The following is a 24391-nucleotide window of genomic DNA, read 5'->3' as shown; positions in this document are numbered from 1 at the left end:
AGCATGTTAGAAATGCAGAATCTCAGGCCCCATTGCCTGATTCAGTTTGCATTCTGACAAAACCCCAGGTGGTTCACGTGGACCAAAGTCTAAGAAGTTCTCCTGAGGAGTATCAGTTACTGTCACGATCACTGCTGTTGACTAGTCCAGTTTCATAGAGAACCTCTGAGGTGTCAGCTTTTTGCCTTAGTGGGCAATCAGGCTTGCTTTCTTGCGTCAAAAGAGAAGTAAAACATCAGAAGTCTATTTGTAAGCACTCAGTTTTTATCTCTAGTTTGCCTGCTTTTTCCTTTCATTGAAAAAATAGGCTTAGTTAATTTAATAAGTGGAGCCAGCAAGAATGACCTCAGACACAACATCCGACAAACCTCACACCTCTTTAACTGTCTTTGCAGTTGGGTTTCATGTGGCAACCTGCTTTAGGGTTTTGTAATTACTGAACTCCTTAGATCCTACCACAATGGGGCTGGTCCCTTCCAGACAGTCCCAACAGTGGGAACTTACACATGCCTTTCACTTATAAGATGGAGGCTCTTCTGAAGGAGTCATTTCCCTCACAGCTATTTGTAGGTTAAATTTCACCTGCAAAATATTTAAATTATGTAAAACATAAAAGGCTACAAACCAGCAGCAGCAGGTTTGTAGCTGCTGCTACAGCTACAAGAATAAAACTTTTAGTGCTTTTTCTTGGTAATGTTAGACAGTGTTGTGATCTTAGCATTTTAGTTCAAAACTAGCAGCCATTTGTCTGATTTGTACTTTCCCTGACTTTAGGTGGAGAGCTTGTCCATTTTAGGAAGTGCCAAGACTTTGTGGGTTTCTGCAGAGCGCAGAGGAGCTGTGGGGAGACTGTTGTAGGAGAGTGGGGGTCCCCTTGCAGCCCCGGCTCAGTTTAGCCATTAGACCTGGCAGACTGCCTTCCTCAGAGGCCTGGCCTCTTTCCTTATCCACGTAACAGCTTTCTGTTCCTTTTGTGGATCTTTCCTCTAAAAGTTAAAAGACTTAGGTTTCACAGATGATCCTTGATCACGTTGTGAAGAGAGGAAAATTCTCCTTTTCATGCTCTGTTAATTCTTTCTTTACTCCTTGATCCGGTGATTCCTACTGGTTTTAGGGGCTTCCATGTTTCATCTGAATGGAGAGGAGAGTGGTGAACACCTGCCCAGTGACTGCCATGTGTAGATCAGCAGGTTCCCAGTTTTTACCTCTTCAAACACTTTGTCTTAATTCAAGTGTCATCGTTTGGGATGGAGACTGGGGACATCTGGGAGGTCAAGTCTCTGAATTTCTCTTCTCCATCAACATTGCACAAAGCCATTTCCCAGACAAGTGAAAGTTATTTGTCATTTATTTAAAAAATAAGTTATAGACCATACAATTAATAATTGCTTCTTGTTCTAAAAATCTGTTAGAACTTTGGAAAGTGTTAGTTGCTCAGTTGTTTCTAACTCTTTGCAACCCCATGGCCTGCAGCATGCCAGGCTCCTCTGTCCATGGGACTTCCCAGGCAAGAATATTGGAGTGGGTTGCCATTTCTTTCTCCAGGGAATCTTCCTGACCCAAGGATCAAACTCATGTCTTCTACATTGGCGGCAAATTCTTTATCATTTGAGCATAAGTGTCAGGATATGTGAGCTTTCTTTGAAAAAGTGTTCGGGTTTTTGTTTTTTGTCAAATATCCATTAGGTGCCAAAAGCAAGGACTTTCTCTGAGACAGATGTAGGTCTTCCCACCTTCTCTGTTTTCTGTGCTTTAAGAGCAGGATGCTTTTGTTTTTCTGAACTTAAGTCACACAGACTTGTTTCCCAGGCTTTATAGACAGGTCCCATCTAACGCCTTTAAACGTGGCATTGCATGAAAGGAAACAAAAATATTGGTACAGCTTGATTTAGTAAGATCACTTTTCAATGACCCTTTCAAACAGCTTCCTGCAAAGCTGCAAACAATACTTTGGCCGTTCCCTCCAGCTGGAGGTCACCCTCTCCCTGGAAGGGCCAGAGGGCAGGGTACCAGCTGACCCTAAACAAGACCCAACTACACCTGAAGAGCTGTCTGTGAGAGCCAGGTCTCCTGGGGATTCAGGATGCCCAACTCATAGTTATCGCCTGTCCTACCCCACCTCAGCCCCCACCCTGTTTGCAAAATTGTCTAGGACAAAATGCCTGCCAGTCTCCATGCCTGCTGCTGCGTCTAGACATGTTTCCTAGAATTTCCATTGTGAAGTCCCACTCTTAGTCCAGTTTTCCTGCAGGTAGAGCAGGTCATCTCTGTGGCCTCTTGTGCTTTCCATGTGAGATGAAGCATGTACATTTCACCAACAAGCCTCAGACTAGAAAAATTGAACTTGGTGTTTGCACACGGTGGCGAAGCAGGGGCTTTTCCAACTGAACCCTGCTGCTGCTGCTGCTAAGTCGCTTCAGTTGTGTCCGACTCTGTGCGACCCCAGAGATGGCAGCCCACCAGGCTCCCCCATCTCTGGGATTCTCCAGGCAAGAACACTGCAGTGGGTTGCCATTTCCTTCTCCAATGCATGAAAGTGAAAAGTGAAAGTGAAGTCGCTCAGTCGTGTCCGACTCCTCACTACTCCATGGACTGCAGCCCACCAGGATCCTCCGTCCATGGGATTTTCTAGGCAAGAGTACTGGAATGGGGTGCCATCGCCTAGTGGTCAGTAATGTTGGAATTAGAAGTTAGTAGCTTCCTGCATGGAACTCAGCTCAATGTTATGTGGCAGCTTGAATGGGAGGGGATTTAGGGGGAGAATGGATACATGTATATGTATGGCTAAGTCCCCGTCACTGTTCACTTGAAACTATCACAACATTGTTAATTGGCTGTACCCCAAATCAAAATTAAAAAAAAAATTTTTTTAAGTAGTTAGTAGCTTCCTGGAGATTTTCAGAAGGAAACAAGAGGTAAATGATTATCACATAGATTTGTATGAATAAACTAAGGATGCTGAGTGCTTGTATCTCTGATGGTGGTAGGTTATAAATATACACACATCCACATGTGAGTGTGTTTAGTCGCTCAGTCATGTCCAACTCTTTGTGACTGCATGGACTGTAGCCCTCCAGGCTCCTCTATCCATGGGGATTCTCCAGGCAAGAATACTGGAGTGGGTTTCCATGCCCTTCTCCAGGGGATCTTTCCAACCCAGGGATCAAACCCAGGTTTCCCGCATTGCAGGCACATATATAAGCTCTAACTTTGTTATTATGCTCTTTTGGAGTGTTTTTCTCTGTGATTTAGACTCCCTGTTAATTTAGTTTGTGCAGCAGTTGAGAGCTTGTGCTGTGCCTAAATCGCACTATATGCCAAGGGAGATAAAATTATAAAAATACACTTGAATGGCACATATGGAATCCCAGAATGTCCGAGCTGAGGGAGACTGTTTAATCCACTGAGTCCAGCCCCGTCATCCACCACTTTGCAGACAGGACACAGAGGTCTTGGAGTGTCCAGCTTGCCTGGGCCCATAGCAGTTGTGTTGGTAGAATCAGGACCTGCCCCGGTGGACTCAGTTCTCGTCCAGTGCTCACTTCAGTGTGACCACTGCCTGTGTTCTCTGGTCTCATTTATCCTGGTCTTCAGCTTCCATGGACTGTATGGGGGCTTCTGTCTCTGCATATTCCAGGACTGGGAGCAGATCCAGACAGTTGGTCCCTGGTCCAGGTGATGAAGAATTTAAACCGAGCTCTTCTAATCCTTGGAGCAAAACAGACATGCACTTGTGCTGCTTGTCTCCACGGGCACTCCTTGGTCCAGCAGCGAAGACAGAGAACATGGGCTGGAGGTGGGAGGAGAAGGAAGTCGGAGGTTCAGGGTTCAGGATGCGGACACTCTCGGGGGAGCATCTGAGCACAGAGGAACTCTCAGTGATGCGAGGGCTACAGAGAGTCTGGGCCACTGCAGAGGAAGGCCATGAGGAACATGGAAGAGGACAGAGAACGTGCTGCAAACACACCCTCCGTAGGGTCAGTGTCAAAATGAATTGCTTCAAGAATCTTAACATAAAATGTGCCTTTTACAAAACAGTACTCTGTGTGGATTTTAAAATATCAGAGCAAGATTCTTAAGCAACCTGGATTTGTTTTTCTCCCGTGCCTAGTCCTTGCCATTGTTGTTGTTTAGTCACTAAATCATCTCCAACTCTTTTGCCACCCCCTGGACTGTAGCCCGCCAGGACCCTCTGTCCATGTGATTTCTCAGACAAGAATACTGGAGTGGGTTGCCGTTTCCTTCTCCAGGGGATCTTCCCGACCCAGGGATCAAACCCAAATCTCCTGTACTGCAAGAGGATTCTTTATGGCTAAACCACCAAGGAAGCCCATGCATGCATGCACACTCAGTCGCTTCAGTTGTGTCTGACTCTTTGCAACCCCAGGGACTGTAGTCTACCAGGCTTCTTTGACCATGGGATTTTTCAGGCAAGAATACTGGTGGGTTGCCATGCCCTCTAGGGCATCTTCCCAACCCAGGGATTGAACCTGTGTCTTGCATTGCAGGTGGATTCTTTTATCACTGAGCCACCAGGGAAGCCTAGAGAAGCCCATAGTCAGAGCTTCATTTGAATGCCATCTTGAATAATCAGTATTCATGTATCTGTTAGATTTTTTAAGTGGGTTGAGCCAATCAGTGCTTAATTATGGTCAAACTCTTTGTACTCATGTTCCTGGCTAAATCCCTTCCAACAGACAGCTTGCTACTTCCTTGAAGGGCTAATGAGCAGAAATGGGGGCCCCTGTGGAGCTCAGCCTCCCCCTGTTCACTGCTTGGAGTCTAGCTCAGGCCCGCAGGGGCCACTGCAACCAGCTGCTCACCAGCTCTACTTTGCAGACTGCACACTTGGGTCCTGACCCCATTTGGGAAAGGGCTCTTGGCTAGAATCCCCTGCAGGCCCCTCAGCTGCCAGAAAATGGAGCATCTTGGTGAATTATGGGCCAGGCTTCACAGTTCATTGAACTCCTTATTTTCTTTATTCTTATTCTTTTAAATTTTCTCCTATTCTTTTAAAACCATCACAATATACCATGTATATTTAGGGGCTCGCACTACCTTTCTCATATTATGAAAAGCTTTTATTTGAAGTGAGCAAAAAGTAAAGTTCACAAATAGGACTTTTAAATTGCTTTTAGCTTTATTAGCTTTCAAAGATAATTAAAGTAAACAATGAGGGATCATTTTAAATGTACTATCACATTGGTGAAGGTTTTTAAACAATAATATGTAATACTGAAGTTGTGATAGCACCAGCCTCCCCGTTCATTGAGGAGGGTGGTGAGAAGGCATTGTCCTTTTGTAAGCTCTGGAGCAGAATATTTCATTGCCTTTAAGATATCCCTACGCTATGACCAAGGTAGGTTTCTGGGAGTGTATGTAGAGGAAATGATCCATAAAAATGTGGAAAAGCATTTGACAGCGTGCTTTATAATTATGAATCATTGCAGGCAGCTCACTGCTCAGCGGGAAGGGTGAGTTTAAACAGTCTATGGTAGGTCTGCCCATGGACTGGTGTGTGGTGGCCATTAAAACTGATCATCATTAAGCTTTGTATAAATTTGATATAATGTTTACAAAAAGGAGGATAAGCAGTTGTGCCTGCTCTAATTACAACTATGTAAAAGAACATGTATGCATTCTTTCAGCCAATTTTTATTAAGTACTTGTGTCAGGCTTTGTGCTGGGCTAGGAGACCCATACAGCTATTACCAAGACTACTATCTTTCCTATCTACCTGTGACTCATGTCAGTGTTGAGGAAAACATTAGCCGTTACACCCATTTCTCTACCTCAGAAATGCTGCAATACCTTCTCTCATTGCAAAATGGTAGCCTAGTAGGAAATGGGTCTCAGAGTGGATGGCTCACCCTTCCCAGGAAGGCATAGTGCTCAAGGTCTGCAGGGAGGGTCCTTCGCGTGGTAAGAAGCCAGTCAGATGTTAGATGAGACTGCATCCCACTGGCACAGAAACAGCATCCCTTGGGTTATCTTTCTGTGATTTATGGCTTGATCCCATATTGGTTATTCTAAGGAGATTATCTGGTTCAGAGAATCCCCGTGACCCCATTCTTCACTCCTTTCTTTCTAGCATCATTTTCTTCCCTGGTAACGTGAGACATCTTTAGGGCTCCTGAAATCTGAAATGTGTTGCTATTGTCCTACTTTCCTCTTTGCTGCTGTCCTATTTCTCTTCTTTTATGTAGTCATAGTTATCTTTTTTTTCTTTTTTTGCTGCACCCTGCAGAATGTGGGATCTTAATCCCCTGACCAGGGATTGAACCTATGCTCCTTGCATTGGAAGTGCAGAGTCTTAACCACTGGGCCTCCAGGGAAGTTCCATACTCATAGTTATCCTGAATGTAAATTCCCACCTTACACAACCAGCCTCTATCCCCTTTCAGCTGTCCTTAACCCTTAGGAGCCTAGCCCCTATCCCAGTTAATCTAATAAATCATAGTTTACTCTTACCAACTTCTAACCCAAAGTATTTTTACTAAAAATGTTTTTTACTTTCTATTAAAAATTATTGTGAGATAATTTTATGTTGTACTTAAAAATTATATATGAAATTACCCATTTTTTGGCATATGTACCTATTTCTGTTTCTATCAGTTCAGTTGCTCAGTTGTGTCCGACTCTTTGTGACCCCATGGATTGCAGCACACTAGGCTTCCCTGTCCATCACCAACTTCCAGAGCTTGCTTGCACTCATGTCCATCACATCAGTGATGCCATCCAACCATCTTATCCTCTGTTGTCCCCCTGTCCTGCAATCTTTCCCAGCATCAGGGTCTTTTCTAATGAGTCAGTTCTGTTTTTATAATGCATTAATAATGATTTTGTGTTAAAAATATTTTTAAAAATTTTGCAGCCATTTAGATACAGTGCTGTGAATTAAGGAGTGGGAAAAGGAAGGAAATCATTCCTAGAGCTTGTCTTATCCAGGTGAGCTGCATGAACTGGGGAGCCTGAATCAACTGCTGTCTTTTACCTGCGATGGTTGTCCTTGGGGACACTCTCCTTGATGGTTCCATCTCCTTGTCTTCATACTAACATCTTCATTACTTCTTAGCCTCCTAATTGATTCTGGATTTGTAGAGCAAAAGAAGAGAAATCATATAATAGCTATCTGGAATGCAAACTTAGGTGGGGGCCAAAACAAGGCCTATAACAAGAGCACAAGGATCATTTCATTCATGCTTGAAAGTCAAAGGGGCCTTGAAAAATCAACCTTCTCCATGCTTTGCTAAGAATCAGTTTATCATCAACTAAAGAGAATTTTGCTGGCCTCATCTGTGGTGTCACTTGCTTTCAGCCTGACAACGTGTTTTTGGTGTTTCTTCTCAGGAATGTCTGCCAGGAACAAATTCTCATAGTTTGTTTGTTTTTAGTCTGGGAGTGTATTTCATCTTCATTTTTGAAAGTTTTTTTTTTTTCTGGATATAAAATTCTTCATTGTCAGCACTCTGAATATGTCATTCTGCTGCCTTCTGATCTTCATTGTTTCTGATGAAAATTTAGCTGCTAATCTTGTTAGAAACAGGTGGATTTTGAAAGCTGGCTATATTCCTGGGTACCATGTTTTAATGAAGGGGCTTCCCAGGTGGCACAAGTGGTAAAGAATCCACCTGCCAATTCAGGAGATGTAGGAGTCGTGGGTTCAATCTCTAGTCAGAAAGATCCCCTAGGGAAGGAAATGGCAACCTTCTTATTCTTGCTTGAAAAATCCCATGGACAGAGGAGCCTGGCAGGTTATAGTACATGGGGTTGCAGAGAATCAGACACGACTGAGCCCATACATGCCACATTTTATTTGGGATGGGGTTACAAGTGGCTCATACTTACTCAGTGTTCCAAAGCTCATTCAACTTTAGTGACACAATTTCATTTATTTGAGGAGACTTCTAAGGCATTATCTACATAAAGTCTAGCAAAAACATTTCATTTGGTTTTGGCAAAGACAGAAATGAAAGTACAGCACATTATGATATTCTAGTAAGACCAGAGACTTCGTAGTAAGAAATATTTGAGCTTGATTCTCAAATTATAGGTTATAAAATTAATTGAGTAAGTTATAGCCATCGTTTGTTTCACTATATGTATATGGATGGATGGATGGATGAGTGGGTAGATGGATGAATAAATGGATAGATAGAAGGATATGGATAGATAGATACAGGTATACATACATAGTTGGCAGTAATACAGCATTATATTGGATTGCTATATAAAATTTTATTTATTGCTATGAGTCATGGTCAGAAATGCTTGAAAATTGATATTCTAGATCATTTTTTTGGCTTGAAAGAAGGGAAGACAGCCTGCTCTAGGATTTTTTTTCCAGCAATGGAAAGGCTCTGCTTACCGTCGGGTATATCCTAAGCACTTTTCCCTCCTGCCTCATTAGCGTCTTAACTCTTTTTTGCTTTTCAACAGTAAGAAAATATGCCCAACTCATTGCATGTAGCCATTATCTTATACAAACACTCACATAGCCATGATGACAGGAGTTATATGCAATTTCCTATTTTATTTGGCCCACCCTCAAATGCTTCTGTTATCAGGAAATGCTAACCATGAGTTGGTACTGAGAGAACTTTCAATTCACTGTTTTAGAGAATTCTGAGATGTTTTGTGAATGATTCATTCATTCATTTCTTGAGAGCATGACTTTGATTCAGTAATGTGTAAGCCAGTTGGGAATTTTAAATGAAACAGAAGGGCAGGCAAGTGAAACTCTTTGGCTCAGTTGCTAAAAAGATTTATGCTGAATGTTCTCAGTAGGTAAAATCATCCTGATTGAGTTGGTCATTAAGGCCAGCTTTGCCAGAATTAATTCAGTGGAGCGATCTATCAAATTGTTAACTACCCACTTAGAATGAGTGCTTCCTACAGTTGATAAAATATTTTTTGTGAACCTTTGGGAGACATTGAAATGGTGAATTTGGACCTTAACCAGACTCCAAACTTCTGGGAAAGCATCCAGCCCACCTTTAGAGATGTTGATCTATCTTTGTAGAAATTCAGAACAACATACAGATATCCCTTATGAGAATAATCCAAGACCCCTTACTAGATTCTAGACTCATTTCCTCACCACACTCAGTGTTGCCACCCCATTTCTTCTCTTGCCCTGGGTCTGTCCCCACTAACCTTAATGTAGGCTTATTTTCATATGCAGAATTAATTAGTTTGGAAGAAGACAGCCAGAGGAAACAAAGCAGCACCCCATGTATGAGTTACTCTAAAAGTACAAGTGATCAGTCACCAGATTTCAGTGGTCTGTAGAAACACTATGGGGTCACAGAGCATCTTCCTGACACGTCCAGCTCCAGGGATCCAGAGGGACCAGAAGTACTCAGGACTAAAACAAAGTCCCCACCATTTATAAGCTGAAGGGCTGAACCTGGAAGGGAAGGTAACAATTTCTGGGGTTTTGCCTGAATTCCCAAATTTGCACCAGCTCTGAGGTTGAGTGGGGCTGGAGGTGCTAGAGCCTTCCCTCCTGCTTTTTTTATTATGAAATCATGAGACAGGAGTTTTACATTACTGCTCATCTTCTCTATCAGATGTACTTTGTCTCACTCCCTCTCTCCATCTGGCTGAAACCTCTAGTTAGAGAATAAATTGCTGTGTATTGATTGTTCATTTTCTTCCTAATCACCCAGACATCCTTGTTATACACTTAGCTTGCTTGGCTGTATTTGTGAACAAGAGAGGAAGAAGTAACACTTATTTTTAGCCTTCATGTTAAGATGTGGCAGGGACATTTTTAAATGTCGTTTTGGTGCTTAATTTATTTAGTAACAGCACTTAATAACCTTTTATTTATGAAGAGAAAAGTATATGTGTGTGTGCACTTACACATGTGCTGTATTGATAAAGTTCAAGCCAATTTTAATTGATATTTATAGTATGACTTTCTAGAAAAGTGAAATTTCTAAAAAATGTGAATGCGGAGAGAAAAGTTAAAACATATGCAATTACTACTTGGTCTCTAATTTTTGTCTCAGTGCTTCAATTGTATGGTTACCAGAGTAACCCTCCTGAAATGCAAGTTTGACCCTTTTACTGCCCTGCCTGTAGTTGCTTCATCTGGAAGCCAAGTAGCTTCCAAATCCATTCACAGATGTAGACTTGGATCCTGGCTCAGCTGTTTGCCCTATGGGTGATCTTAACCCCTCTAGCTCTATATTCCTCCTTTCTTGAGCAAGGATACTCCTCCCTCGCAGAGCCATGGTATGGTGGCATCCCATGATGTATGTGAAGAGCCAGCAGTGGTGCTTGGCATGCGGCAAGCGTGCCAGTAAAGGCATCCATCGTTGTGCCTTCAGGGCACGGTCCTGGTGTCCACGTGGCCCCCACCAGGGCGCAGCTTGATCTCTGTGACACTCCCCTGTGTCCTGTTAGCTTTCACTCCACCCACTTCCAGTAATTTAAAGGGAGCCTGGACTGCAAGGAGATCCAACCAGTCCCTTCTGAAGGAGATCAGTCCTGGGTGTTCATTGGAAGGACTGATGCTAAAGCTGAAACTCCAGTACTTTGGCCACCTCATGCGAAGAGTTGACTCATTGGAAAAGACTCTGATGCTGGGAGGGATTGGGGGCAGGAGGAGAAGGGGGCGACAGAGGATGAGATGGGCTGGATGGCATCACCGACTCGATGGACGTGAGTCTGGGTAAACTCCGGGAGTTGGTGATGGACAGGGAGGCCTGGCGTGCTGCATTTCATGGGATCACAAAGAGTCGGACATGACTGAGCAACTGAACTGAAAAGCCTGTGAAAGTAACATCAGACAGTTTGGCTAATTTTAATTTCCTTTGGCCAAAGACGTGATGAGAAAGGAGGTTAACTGAAAGATAGTTTGGGGGTCTGTCTCTCCATTCCCCCTGTTAGCACAGAAAATTGAGAATCAAGGAGTCTCAGAACATTCTCCAAGATGAAACGCTGTTTCGCGAACTCCCGCCTATAGTTCTTGCTGCTATAAAGTGTCTGGGATTGAAAAATTGTAGGTCTTTCTATCCCTGGCTGCCCACACAGAAAAGATGAATCAAATCTATGTGGTTTGCCCTGAAATAAAATAGGAAATATGCAGGCTTTGGAGACTAGAATTTGGCATAATGCAAATCAAAATAAAATAAGTCATGAATCTATAATACTTTCACCCACAGCTTTGAAGTCTTTATGATTATTGCTCTTGAGGATGGGAGGCTGCATAAACACCATTTAGAATATAGCTGGAGGCTGGCATTTTATAAGAAAAATGGCCACCAGAGCAGTCTCCCTGAGGGTTCATAAGTACTAATTCTGTTTAATGTGACAGTTCCTAAATAACTTTGCATTCTTCACAGAAACACATATAGGAAGTGCTGGAGCCTTGCCGTAGAGTGAGTCTAAGAGAGATCTAGTCTTTAGTGTTTATGGATTGAGAAAATGTATCCTTGGAGTTTTAAAAAATATGTAGGTGTTCGTGTGGGAGGTTAGGGATGGGGTACTGATGTAAGGCGCCAGCTTTGTTCTGCTCCTCCATGCTTTTCTGCGGATTTAAATACCTACGCAGTCGTTTCCCACCCTTTTATGTCGCCTTTCTCCCCCTCTGCCCCTACCCTTTCTCTTGCTGATGAATACAAATGCTGTCAGTAATCAGTTGTGCTGTGGGATGGTTTGTTGGTGCTTAGAGACCGTCCTTCCTCCATCTATACCCATCTTATTCTTTGAGCCTGTTCACTTGAAAATGTCAAAGAGGAAAGAAGACTCGAGAAGAGAAAGAACTGTGGTTGGCTAAGTCACCATGGTTTGTCTTAGGAAGTGTTAACATCTGCTTGATGAAGATGCCTTTTTGCTTTACAAGTAAAATGTTGTAATATATATGGTTGACGTTTCCTGTTGAATTTTTGGTTCAGTGTGTCAGTAGGAAGTACCAACTGAAACTCTATACCATCCACCTTCATTGTTGGTGTGTTTCTCCAGCCATGTAAAAACATTAGGATCTGTGGAATGGCATATTTAGTGCAAGCCATGGCATGACCATCCCAGGGTTTCTGCTGTGACGTGGGGTACATAACTCTGCCTGCAGTTCTCTTGCACACTTCTAAAATAGCTGCAAAAATCCTCCAAAACTCTATTTTCAGAACTGCTTCCACTTAGAATAACTAGTTTCAATCATTACTCACAGGTGTGGTGTCTAATTTGGGACAGAGGACTTATTTTATTTGCCCTAAAACTGTCTTTTTTTTTTTTTTTTTTTTAAGCTTCAGTGAGGCTTCTATAGTCCAAAAATTACCAGGCTGTGCAGGTCTGTCCCACGTGCATTATAACCACGTGGAGAGAAGGCTGGGGTAACCCTGTCTAGAGGCAACCTCCCCAGTGCAGTGTTCCTGCTCCCCACCTGATCCAGGGACAGCCCGATGTCACAGCTGTACCTAGACTGCTGCTGCTGCTGCTGCTGCTAAGTTGCTTCAGTCGTGTCCGACTCTGTGCAACCCCATAGACGGCAGCCCACCAGGCTCCCCCGTCCCTGGGATTCTCCAGGCAAGAACACTGGAGTGGGTTGCCATTTCCTTCTCCAATGCAGGAAAGTGAAAAGCGAAAGGGAAGTTGCTCAGTCGTGTCCAGCTCTTAGCGACCCCATGGACTGCAGCCCACCAGGCTTCTCCATCCATGGGGTTTTCCAGGCAAGAGTACTGGAGTGGGTGCCATCGCCTTCTCCGACTTAAGGGGTAGTTCAGTACTATTTCAACATATGGAAATAGCACACTTGTTTATCTGTTCTTCAAGTGGTGGGCACTTGAGTCCTTTCTGTCTTTTAGCTCTGTGAGTAGTGCTGGAGTGAAATTCACATACCAGTTCGTTTTCATTCTTTTGATCCTAGTTGTGCTACCTTCTAGTCGTCTCTCTGATTTACTGCTCTCCCATTAGCTGGGCTTCTCTGGTAGCTCCACTCCAGTATTCTGGCCTGGAGAATTCCATGGACAGAGGAGCCTGGCAGGCTACAGTCCTATGGGGTCGCAAAGAGTCAGATACGACTGAGCCCCCTTTCACTTTACTTTTCTCCTGTTGTCAGGCCACCTTCATCTCTTGCTGCACTACTTACCTGGTCTGGCCCTTCTCCAGCCTGACTCTACACTGCAGCCCTATGTCCTTGTCAGTGCAGATCTGTTCTTCATGCCCTTCACTGAGTTTAGGATTGCTAGGAAGGTAGGGAGGAAACTCCTTTCAGGCCCGCAGGGTCCTGCCATGGCCAGGTGTCTAACGATTCCTTTAGGCTTATCTCGACTCTTCTGCCCCTCCCCATCTGGGCTGCAGACACTGATCTTTCTGTCCTATAAACTCTCCCTGCTCTGCCAACCACAGGCCCTTGGCACGTGCAATCCCTGTTGCCTGGAATGCTCACCTCTCCTCTTTGCCTAATTAATGCCTTCTCATCTTGGAATTCCCAGCACAAGCCTCACTTCTTCAGAGAAGCCTTCCCTGACTCAGTCAAACTCACCTCCACCCCCACTGCTAGCATCATGGAGGCCCACAGGCTCCTAACCATTTCTTTGCAGCACAAGTTCTAGCTGCATTTTTACATTTGGATGATTATTGATTCATAACTGCCTACAGAGACAGAAGGCAACTGTACATGCAGAACCTGGGTTCTGGAGCCAGACTACCTAGGTTCAAATGCTGGCTCTGTCCCTATTGGCGGTGTGATCTTGGGCAAGCTGGTTAACCTCTCTGTGCCTGTGTTTTCTCATCCATTAAACAGGGCCATAATAATACCTACCTTAGAAGGCTGTTGCAAGAATGAAATAAATTCATATGTGTTACATGCATGGCCCCGAAATAATCTCAATAGAAGTATAATTAGTATAACTTTTAAAAATAATTTAAAAAAATTTTAATTAAAAAAATGAATAGCTGTACCTACAGTGCTATCCCCACACCCCTCATCTCCAGACTGTAAGCTCTGAGGGGCAGGGAACCACAACTCCTTTGCTCCCACTAAAGCTCCAGAGCCCACCTCAAGGTACCCATGTACTTAGTGCTAGTTACATTTTTACTGAACGATTGGATGAATCCATTCTCTTCTTCACCAGAGAAGAATATTAACACTATGGTGTCCCATCTCTCCTTCTGTATCTGAGTTTGGGTAGCTCTAGCTTCTGGCGTGCAGTGTGGTGGCGCTTGGCCACAACCCCTCCTCCTGCCCACGTCCCCAGCTGGTGTGTTTGGGGAATGGGGCTGCCAGGTGTGGAGAGTCAAGGGTGAGGATCCCCTGTCTGTGGCCCTGTACGGAGGGAGGGCCCAGTCTGTATGACCACCGCAGGAACAGACGGGACTTGCCGTGTGCCAAGCCCTGTGCACCCCGTTTCAGAAATATCTGACTCATGAGGCCCGAGTGATTTTTTGTTATGGACGAGGAAACTGAGGCCTGAGCAAGGGGGCCATTTGCCCAAAGTCAAAACTCTTGGTAAGTGGCAGAGCCAAAGTTTAGGTCCTGCCAGCCTTTCTCCAGAGTCTGTGTTCTTCAGATTCTCACCCTTAACTAATGAACGTGACCCACTTAAACACTGAGAATGTGGGAAGGACTCCTCCACTGAAGGAGTTGCGGGTGCTGTCCTGAGTCTGGACAGTTTTGTTAAAGGCCCCACAGTGAACAGTGGACATTCCCACTGAATTCTGGCTTGTGATCTGCTGGCCCTTTGTACCTGAGGGTCCTGACAGGTTGATGTCAGGACAAATTCTCTAAAGAGACATTAAAACAAAGCTTGAGGGAAAAAATAAAAGTGAGACTGGTTTATCTGCAGATGAAAGAAACTACTTAGGAAAACTCCCACCTCTTCTGTCAGTCAGAGATGTAAGAAACAGTCTATTGCCTCCTTTCTGACCGCACAGTTCAGGGGCTTAATGTCTGTGGTCCTTCTCTCCCTAGGCCCCTGAGCTGCTATCTGTTTATCACAAGTATGTACATGAAAAAAAAAAAAAAGCCTCCTGATTTACTTTCAAAAACAAAGACATTATGATTTTAAACTAACTTACTTGGGATCTTTTTTAGACATGTGGATATAAGTAATGTGAGCACGTAGGGTAGAATGGGGAGCTTCCCTGGTAGCTCAGCTGGTAAAGAATCCACCTGCAATGGAGGAGACCCTGGTTCGATTCTGGGTTGGGAAGTTCCCCTGGAGAAGGGATCGGCTACCCACTCCAGTATTCTTGGGCTTTCCTGGTGGCTCAGATGGTAAAGAATCTGCCTGCAATGCGGAGACCTGGGTTCAATCCCTGGAGAAGGGCATGGTTACCCACTCTGGTATTCTTGCCTGGAAAATCCCCATGGACAGAAGAGCCTGGCGGGCTACACTGAGTGATTTAAGTACAGCACAGGGTAGAATGGTGAGGTTTTATTGCTACCATAGTAGGTGATTTCAGGATGTTTATAATGAAATGAAACGAGCCCCTAAATAGCAGAAATTCCTCCCAGCCCGCGAAACATCCACCACTAGGGGGTTAGCATGCTGTGTCCATATGAGAGTGTGTTAGATGGTGCGTGGAGAGAGTTTGGAAGAGTGTGTAATACTGTGGCACCATTAGAACAAAACCGTGTGTGTCTTTATGAATAATCAGCTATGAAAGTGAAAGTGAAGTCGCTCAATCGTGTCTGACTCTTTGTAGCCCAACAGGCTCCTCCATCCATGGGATTCTCCAGGCAAGAATACTGGAGTGGGGTGCCATTTCCTTCTCCAGGGGATCTTCCCCACCCAGGGATCAAACTCAGATCTCCCGCATTGCAGGCAGATGCTTAAATGCATAGGAAACATCCTAGAAGGGAATCCACCAAAAGTGTTAGCAGTGGTTGTCTTTGCACAGTGATATTCTGCTTAAATTTTTGTTTGTTTCTCTAATTTACAACTTGTCCTATAATGAGCTTGTGTTTGCTGATACCAGAGCATAAGCCTCCATTTAAAGAGAAGGAAGGGAAAAAGCCACAGAATTACTAGTACAATCTTAACTCCCATCTCAGATTAAGAGTCTTAGCATCCAAAGAGCTTTAGAGAAGAAAAGAACCTTTGGAAGCGTCCCTGAAGGGTGGAAACAAGGGGTGATGAGGTGATGACAAGCACGGAGGCAGCAACATAGGAGTATAAAATCCCCATAGGAGGGCCCCAGGCCCTAGGCCCTGTGCCTCTCACTCCCCATCCTAACCTGCCTCTCCAGGAATCTTCAGCTTTCTCTTAGTCTCCATTTTATAATTTCCCTTGCCCAAAAAAAAAAAAAAAATCTAACTGCCTTGCAAAGTACCCTCCCTCCCCCTGTGCTTATTTTTAACCATCTTGTCCAGGAAACATATGCTGAGGAGCTCCTGGGAGCATGGAGGAGAGGCTACCAGAACCGGCAGCCACTCTGTGACAGGAGTGCATGTGGGTATCCCTCCCCTTGACTCTGAAGAAGCAGCTGGTGATGAACTGGTTATGGAGGCAGAGGGAATGCGTCCCTGTTTGCTTTGTGTCTTCCTCAGCATGATAGGAGTGTTTAAACAAGGATGAACAGTCCTCCAGAATCCTTTCGGGTCCCTAGGAAGAGCATGTTCATGGACCTGACCGAGTAGGGGCTCGCGGGCCAAGTGATGCAAGGGCGGTAAGCCCACTGCTTCTCTGGATGGATGGAGAAGGACGGGCCTGAGCCTTTAGGGCAGGGGCTGCCCCACGAAGCTCTGAACGCTTGGCTGTGTGTCCCGCTGGTCCCTGGCTCCTACCGGGAGGAAGGGTGTAGTTCTGATGTGTTGACCTCCCTGGGAGGGCAGTGTCCCCAGGTAACTTGGAGCATCGGTGAGGAAGTGGACAGTAGCGGTGTGGTGGTGGTGGGGGGGCTTTTAGTTCCAGAGGATCCCAAATTTGGAACACACGTGGTGCAGTACACACACATCATCTCACAGGGCAGTTGGTCTAATTTGTGTTTTCTGAGACTTCGCTCCTAAGTGAAGTGCAATTGAGCCTTCGAGTTGGCTACGCTGGACTTTATCCCACTCGCTGGCAGTGGGTGACCTTGCTGTGGTCCCTCTCTAAGCCCTGCTTTCCTCACGTGTCAGATGAGAGCATTATTAACTTCCTCGCAGGATTGTCATTGGGATCAGATGTGATAATGTGTGAACAGTGCCTAATCGCTGCGCTTAATAAATGCTGGTCCTCATCTCTTGCCCGCCCTTCCTCAGCCTCTGGCTCTCTTTTTCACAGGAGTCAGAGCTAACTGGTCAGGAATTACTGGCCACCTATGTTTTCTTACAATTGATGGATATGTCCAAACTTAAACCTATTAGAATGACTGCCTAGGAAATGTAAGCTCTTAGTTAGGCAGTTTAGCAAGGGGTCTCCAGGTGGGACTCAGGGCACATTAAGGAGGGCTGATGCTCTTTTTCAAAAGAGTGGAATCTGTTCTCCATGTTTGGGAGAAAGCCTTTGGAAAGTTAACCTGATGTGCTGTCAGAGCAGTCCGCTCCTTTATGGAGTTCATGGGGCGATTACCACAGAGAAAGAGGGAGAAAGGAGTTTTAATGTTTCTGAGAACACTGTGTTTTCTCTTTTAGTCTTACACTTCTCTTCCCACACCTTCCTCTTTGCCTCTTCTCCTAGCGTTCTAGAACCATGCAGTGTTAGAACTTGAAGTGCCCTTCCAAAGCTACAAGGAAACGAGCCCATTTCTTTCTTTCCATTTTCGAACATGGTTGTCGTTCAGTGAGCCCCCAGGGGCAGAGGAATGGCCGCGCTCTCTCCCTCCACAGACACCTGGGCCCTTGGGACAGGCTCCTGGATACACCCAGTGTGGCCCCAGTGTTGGGTGAGGGGCTCCGAGCAATCCTGGGGGCCCCAGAGTCATGGCTCTCTGGTATACCTCGCACCTGTCTCCCCTCTGGCGTACATGCCTGAGTGTGCATTTGAGCAAAGGTGACTGCACCTCGTCACAGCTCTGTGGGAACGATCTCTTTCTCTTCCATAGAGACTGGGAAAGGAGGGAGTGACAGACTCTTTGCCCTGGCTCTGTGTCCATGTTACATTTTGCGTGTGTGCCCTGCTCTGAGGAGAGGAGGCCAGGACCTTTAAGATGGTTAAGGCACTTAGCACTTATTAGGACAGAGCAATAAATGAGTGCATTGCCGCCCCATAGGCAGTATGGCCTTACACAGTATCAACATCTGAAAGTCTAAATATGCCCAGAAAACTTTGTAATTGGCTTATTGTTAGAAGGCCAAGCATGATTAATCCTTCCCAGGTGGTGCTAGTGGTAAAGAACATGCCTGCCAATGCAGGAGACAGACACAGGTTTGATCCCTGGGTCTGGAAGATCCCCTGGAGGAGGAAATGGCAACCCACTCCAGTACTCTTGCCTGGAAAATCCCATGGACAGAGGAGCCTGGTGGGCTACAGTCCATGGGGTCGCAAAGAGTCGGACATGATTAAAGCAACTTAACATGCATGCAGACGTTATTCAGCTTTTGCACAGCTTGGTGTTCTTTGAGAGTATATTGACATTTTAAGGACCCTAACCATTCCATGGTTTCACTCTCCACGTGATCACTGACAGATACCCAGAGATCTGCTGGCTTCTAATGTTGCCCATAACATACATGTGCTTGATGATCCTGGCAAAGCTAAGCCCTTGCTTACTATTAACATTTCAAAAAAAAAGTGTTGTCTGTGTCCTTTGTTCTGTTTTTGGTAGTACTCAAATGAAAGAAAGTTGAGTCTCTTGACCTCACCTGACTTAAGACAGGGCTGCTAGGACTTCCCTGGTGGTCCAGTGGTTAAGACCCCATGCTTCCAACGTAAGGGGGCACAGTTCAGTCCCTGTTTGGGGAACTAGGATCCCACATGCCATGTGGTGCAACCAAAAACATTTTTTTGTCATTAAAAACCAAATAAGACAGGGCTGCTTTCATCTATGATGGCCATTCATCCTCTTAAGGCAACAGTGCCTCTCCGTCCACACAGTGTGTTGTTTGCACGAGCTGCTGCTGAGTGCACAGAGGGAACGGTGGGTAACAAGTGGAAAGCTAGCGGTCAAAGAGACGTCACCTTGAGAATCAGAAGAGCAACCAAAATAGCCAACTCAGTGAAACAGCTTCATCTGGAACTTTGGCCCTGTGGATTCCAAATGAAAACATACCCCTATAGCCCATCCAGGAAGCAGAAGGGCAGCCATCTGGAGTTTGCTTTGAAACCTGTCTGTCCTCCTGACATTCTGTCTCCAGCTGTATGGTCAGCATGAGCAGTGCATCTTTGTAACTGGCTCCCAGAGCCCCGGGTTTCATTTCACCTTAACTGGACGGGGAAGATGAAGGGACCGCGGAGCTTGGTGGTGGCTGCACAAGGCACTTGGTGAGGTTGGACCCCTTCCCATTGTTATTTACTGGTCAGGACCAGATGAACCAAGGAGCATTCATTTCAGAAAGGGAGAAGGGTAGAAGGGATAAACGAAGTCCAAAAGTCCACCAACCAAGAAAGAGTTTGGTGTTAAGCCTTGGAACCTCTTGTCTCTGCAGAGGTGAACAGTCAGCTGGTCCAGACAGACCTGATGTGTGCAGCACATCCTAAGCACAGCCAAAGGAGTCCTGTCTTTTAGGACTTTACGTTTCTGACTGCCAGCAACTTGGGCATCTTGTAGATTGGAGTTTAAAGGTTTGACTTAGGCTCCCTGTTGACAAGCCGAAGCAGAGAGAGGGGTGAATTTGGCCTTGACAATCAAGTTCTGCATCTGAGTAGCCAACTGTGGGGCACATACTAAAGACTGATATTATCCCCTAATTGGTCTGAAGCTCAAGAAACAAGTCCAGCCCATTTGGGGGGTTCTTGTAATTTATCCTGGGACAGAAAAACCTAAGGTGGGATCCCCAGGAGACATGCCTTTACTCATTCATTCAACAAATGTCCGTTGCACGCCTATGTATACATGGTGGCCGGGCTCCCTCCTTGCCTTTATCTCACAGGGTGTTCTGCAAAGGACCTCAGTCAGATGCTTACATGGGGCAGAGTGGGAGAGCTGAAATAGTATTTATTTGTTTTGAACAATACAAGTTGTCTTTCCTGACCACAGGTATTAAAAATGCAAAGACCAAGTTCAAAAGCAATAATTATCTTTTTTCCTCTGAACTTCTCAAGCTTTAGTTTAAAATTGGGGAACTTGAGAGTGCACAGCTTGGCCCTAACCTCAGATTCCGACTCAGTCGGGGTGGGATGGGCAAACCTGTGGTCTAAAATGAGAGCTGGTGTAATTCTGCTGAATACAGGTGATGGGTTAGCCCCTGGACTTTAGAAACACAGGTGGTGGGCAAGGGCCCTGTGGTGAGATTGTGCAGATCTGTGCAGTTACCTGGGAGGCTTTTTTCCAATCATACCCACCTTGCCCCTTCCATTTCTACCCATTCTGCCCTTGGGAACCACTTTTGCTTAAAGTATATTTTCTTCCTTCTGGTGTGCGGGCAAAGCAGAAAATTTGAGAACCAGCTGTTCTTTTTTTTTTTTTTTAAATCAACTTCGGGCAGAGTTCAGGTTGAGGGCTCTCAGAGGGTGCTTTTCCCTTTGAAGTGTTCAGGAGAAAGAATCTAAGGATCGGTAAAGGCTGGCTGGCCCCACCCCTTGCATCGTGGCCAGCCCCACGTGGTCCACCTGTTCTGACCAGGAGGCGGTGCGTTAGGAGACAGACCTCAGTTCACACCTCCCTCTAAACCCTGTCAGCTGTGGAATCTCGCATTCAACTCACTTATGTCTGGCTCCTAACATTTCTGGGCTGCACCTTCCTCCTGAATAACTGGTAGTGTGATCTGTTGGTGGGATAATAGGAATGGTGTGGACCAAACAAGGGGGCTGTTGGAGTAGGCTTCTCAAAGCTTGCCGAACTTGCACTCTGGGATCCTGTGACAGCGCAGATTCCAGGGCACTGGTGTGGGGGAGCCTGAGAGCTTGCATTTCTAACAGACTCCCAGGTGAGCTTGATGCTACTGGTCCATGGACCACACCCTGAGTAGCAAGGATTTAAAGGTGCTCTCCTCCTTAGATTTGCTGTGAACTGTTAGTGCAAGCGATCAGCTAAGTTATCAAGCTGGCAGATTTTTTCTTGCTCTTTTTTTAAATTTCATTTTTAATTGTGGCAATTCTTTTTTAAGTTCTAGAAATAGAAGAAAATACCTACCTGTTACCCAATGCTGATCATGAAAATTGAGGCATAGAGTGCTTTCAGCCAAAAACACTGTTCTCCTTGGTCCCTTATTTTATTGTGTATGTGTGTTCAGTTGATCAGTCATGTCCAACTCTTTGCAGCCCCATGGACTTTAGCCTGCCAGGCTCCTCTGTCCATGGAATTTTTCAGTCAAGAATACTGAAGTGGGCTGCCATTTCTTCCTGCAGGGGATCTTCCCAACCCAGGGATCGAACCTAGGTCTCCTGCATCTCCTGCCTTGCAGGCAGATTTTTTTTACCTCTGAGCCACCAGGGAAGCCCCACTTATATTATTAATTGTCCCCAGTAACATAAGAAATACTTATGTACTAATAAGTAGAAGGATCATCTACTCTGAGGGCTGAGAGAAACATCAAGGGCAAGGCTTCAGATATACAAAATACAGGTGACCCATAAGTTTCAGGAATCATGGTTCCTTATCTTCCAGAGTTTACCTGTGAGGGAAAGACTTTTAAATATAAAACAAAGAAAAGGAAAATACATTTCCTTCATTCCATAACACCAGCTTTTTAAACTTGAATCAGAGTCACCTGGAAGGGATGTTAAAATGCAGCTTGCCAGGTCTGACTCAGACACTAATTTTGATAGCATTTTAAGTTCCCAGATGATACTGATGCTCACACTTGAACCAGCACAAAGCTTTGTCCCCAGAGCCCATCTTTGAGAGAGGTGTGCATGAAAAACAGTGTCTCTCCTGACCTGTGAGGGTCAGGAGAGATGAGCTTTCTGGCTGTCTGTAGATTGCTCTTCCCAGCACAGCATGGCCTTAGAGGCTGGAACTTTCCAGTAGAGCTGGTTGGCTAATCACCTCAGGGACTTTTTAAGAGCTAGAGGTTCCTGGGGTGCATCCTCAGAGATGCAGGCAAGCAGCCAGGTTCAGGCCTGCCTATGTGGAGAGCAGTGAGGCACCAGATGGACACTGGAGAGCTGTTCTCCTTTTTAATGACTCTTGGATTCAGCTCTAATGATCACTCAGCAATTGAATGATTCCCCAGCAGGAAATTGGACCCTCTGGAAGTACATTTCCTCGCTGGATTCCTAAAGTTAGAGTCGATAAATTCTGCATGCATTTTCCAGAGTGCTTCATTTCCTACCCAAGGGTGGCTACCAGCCAGGACCATCTGGCTATGGGGATTCATGCAGGGTGAAGTCCCCCTATTGGGGATAACACCATCCGTGGCAGTGTTGAAAGGGGAACGGATAAAAGTCACTGAGGACCAGATCCCAGAGAGAACCCTTCCCAGGCAAACTCAAAGTCAGATTAAGATCAAAGCAGTTACTTAAATAGCCTCAAGAAGAAATTCCTCCTTTTGTCTCTCATACCTGGATTTGAGGATGGCTCACCAGCTGATGGTTATAGAGTACCACTGGGCACCATGCTCTGCCAGGTGGGCTTTCTAAGGGCAACTTGGGGACGGTCCCTGCTCTTGTGGCGTCCACCACTGGGAAGAGGCAGACGCGTAAACATGTAACTAAAAGCAGCACGATTCCTAGAACCTTGTGCATCTAGAGTAGCCCTCCCGGGGGCTCCATCCTCGCCCGGTTTTGTTTCCTCCATAGTGCTTGTCACTAGAGAAGTGATTCATCTTCTCTCTTAGATCTCGAGCAACGGGAGAGCAAAGACCAGGCCGTCAGACCCTGGCCTCTCTCAGCTGCTGGACGTGAACTGCCCAGGAAGGGTATGAGAGCCGCTCTGTGCAGCCAAGGCATTCCTGGAGGAGGCTGCCAGCAGACCACTCGCTGTCTGCCCACAACACGTGTATCTGAGGCAGATGCTTAGGGAGGAGTGGCAAATGCAGTGGTTCTCAGATCTTAGCTGGCATCCAAATCACCAAAGGGCTTGTTAAAACACATTTACTGGGCCTCACCCTAGAGTTTCTGATCTAGTAGGTCTAGGGTGGGGCCAGAGAGTTTCCTACAAGTTCCCAGGTGATGCTGATATTCCTGGGTCCTGGACCACACTTTGAGAACCACAGGGATGGTGTGTCAGCATAGCCATCACAGCTTACCCAGTGGACAGATGGGAGGGGATTGAATGACAGAGAGGCAGAGAGACCTCTAACAAGCTATGCCAGTGAGCCAGGGGGGAGAATATGGAGCTCTGAAATGGACCATAACCGTGGGATTGGAGAACAGAAAGAGGGTGCTTCTGACAGACGTGATGCTGCATGTGGCCTGGGGAGCACTAGCCTGTGGGAGGAGAGGGCAGAGTCAGAGTGGCTGGAAAGATGCTCATGCCAGGAATTGAAATGCACGTCGGGGAGGGGAATGGTATGTTCCTTTGGGACCTGCTGGGTTTGTACTTCTGTGGAAATCTTCTGATGGAAATGTTAAAAAGGAAGTCAAAATACAATTCAAAACTCAAGAGAGAAATCTGAGATGCTGGTACAAATTTGGGGGCATTTGGGGTAGAAGTGTAAGCTGAAGCTGTGGGGCTGAGATTATCTAAGGGTGGCTCTTTGAGGAGATGGCAATGATGCCTCCGAAAGGAAGCCCAGAGACTGGCTGGTAGGACCAGGCAGAGAAAGGGCTGAGTAGGGTGCCCAAGGTGCATGAAGTAAAGGGACAGGAGGTGTCACCCAGAAGGGGCAGTACCAGGTATCAGAGCATCTCAAACACAGCCCAAATCTGACAAATTCCGGAGACCCTTAAAAGAACCAGCCCCAAAAGATAGGGTTGTGTTTGAGGCATGACTTAGAGGAGCTGGCCCATGGATTCTGAAACCTGTAGTTTTTCAGTTCCTCATTTTATTAATACGTTGTCTGTACGATTTCATTTTGCCTTGATGATAAAGTCACCTTACAGTTCTTTATTGGTGAAACATATACACAAAAAGAAGCTCACCCTGAAAACGCACATGAGGCATAGTCACCACCCACGAGAGGCCTTTCTTCTCAGAGGAAAACCAAGGGAAAAGTATGGTGGTGCATGGTGAAGGGAGGGTCAGTTGGTACTTTTTTTTAAATGAAGTATAATTGATTTACAATATTGTATTAGTCTCAGATGTACAACGTAGTGATCTGGTAATTTTATACATTATGAAATGACCGCAACATTAAGTCTAGTGACCACCTATCACTATTCAAAATTATTTCACAATTATTGACTGCCTTCTGGGGGTCTGTTTTTGTGCCTCTAACAGCGGTGGGAAACTACCATGTATCCATGTTCTTCCCTCT

At 45.5% G+C, this 24391-nt stretch overlaps 1 protein-coding gene across 4 annotated transcripts in view; it reads left to right on the top strand.

Moving 5' to 3' along the window:
* The window catches only part of EEPD1 (endonuclease/exonuclease/phosphatase family domain containing 1), a 191522-nt gene that overhangs the window by 151905 nt on the left and 15226 nt on the right, over positions 1–24391 (top strand). The window lies entirely within an intron of this gene.

The sequence above is a fragment of the Bos taurus genome, chromosome 4 (assembly GCF_002263795.3).
Source record: "Bos taurus isolate L1 Dominette 01449 registration number 42190680 breed Hereford chromosome 4, ARS-UCD2.0, whole genome shotgun sequence".
Taxonomy (NCBI): domain Eukaryota; kingdom Metazoa; phylum Chordata; class Mammalia; order Artiodactyla; family Bovidae; genus Bos; species Bos taurus.
Note: the sequence above shows the minus strand (reverse complement) of the source record. Positions and strands in the feature narration are given on the sequence as shown.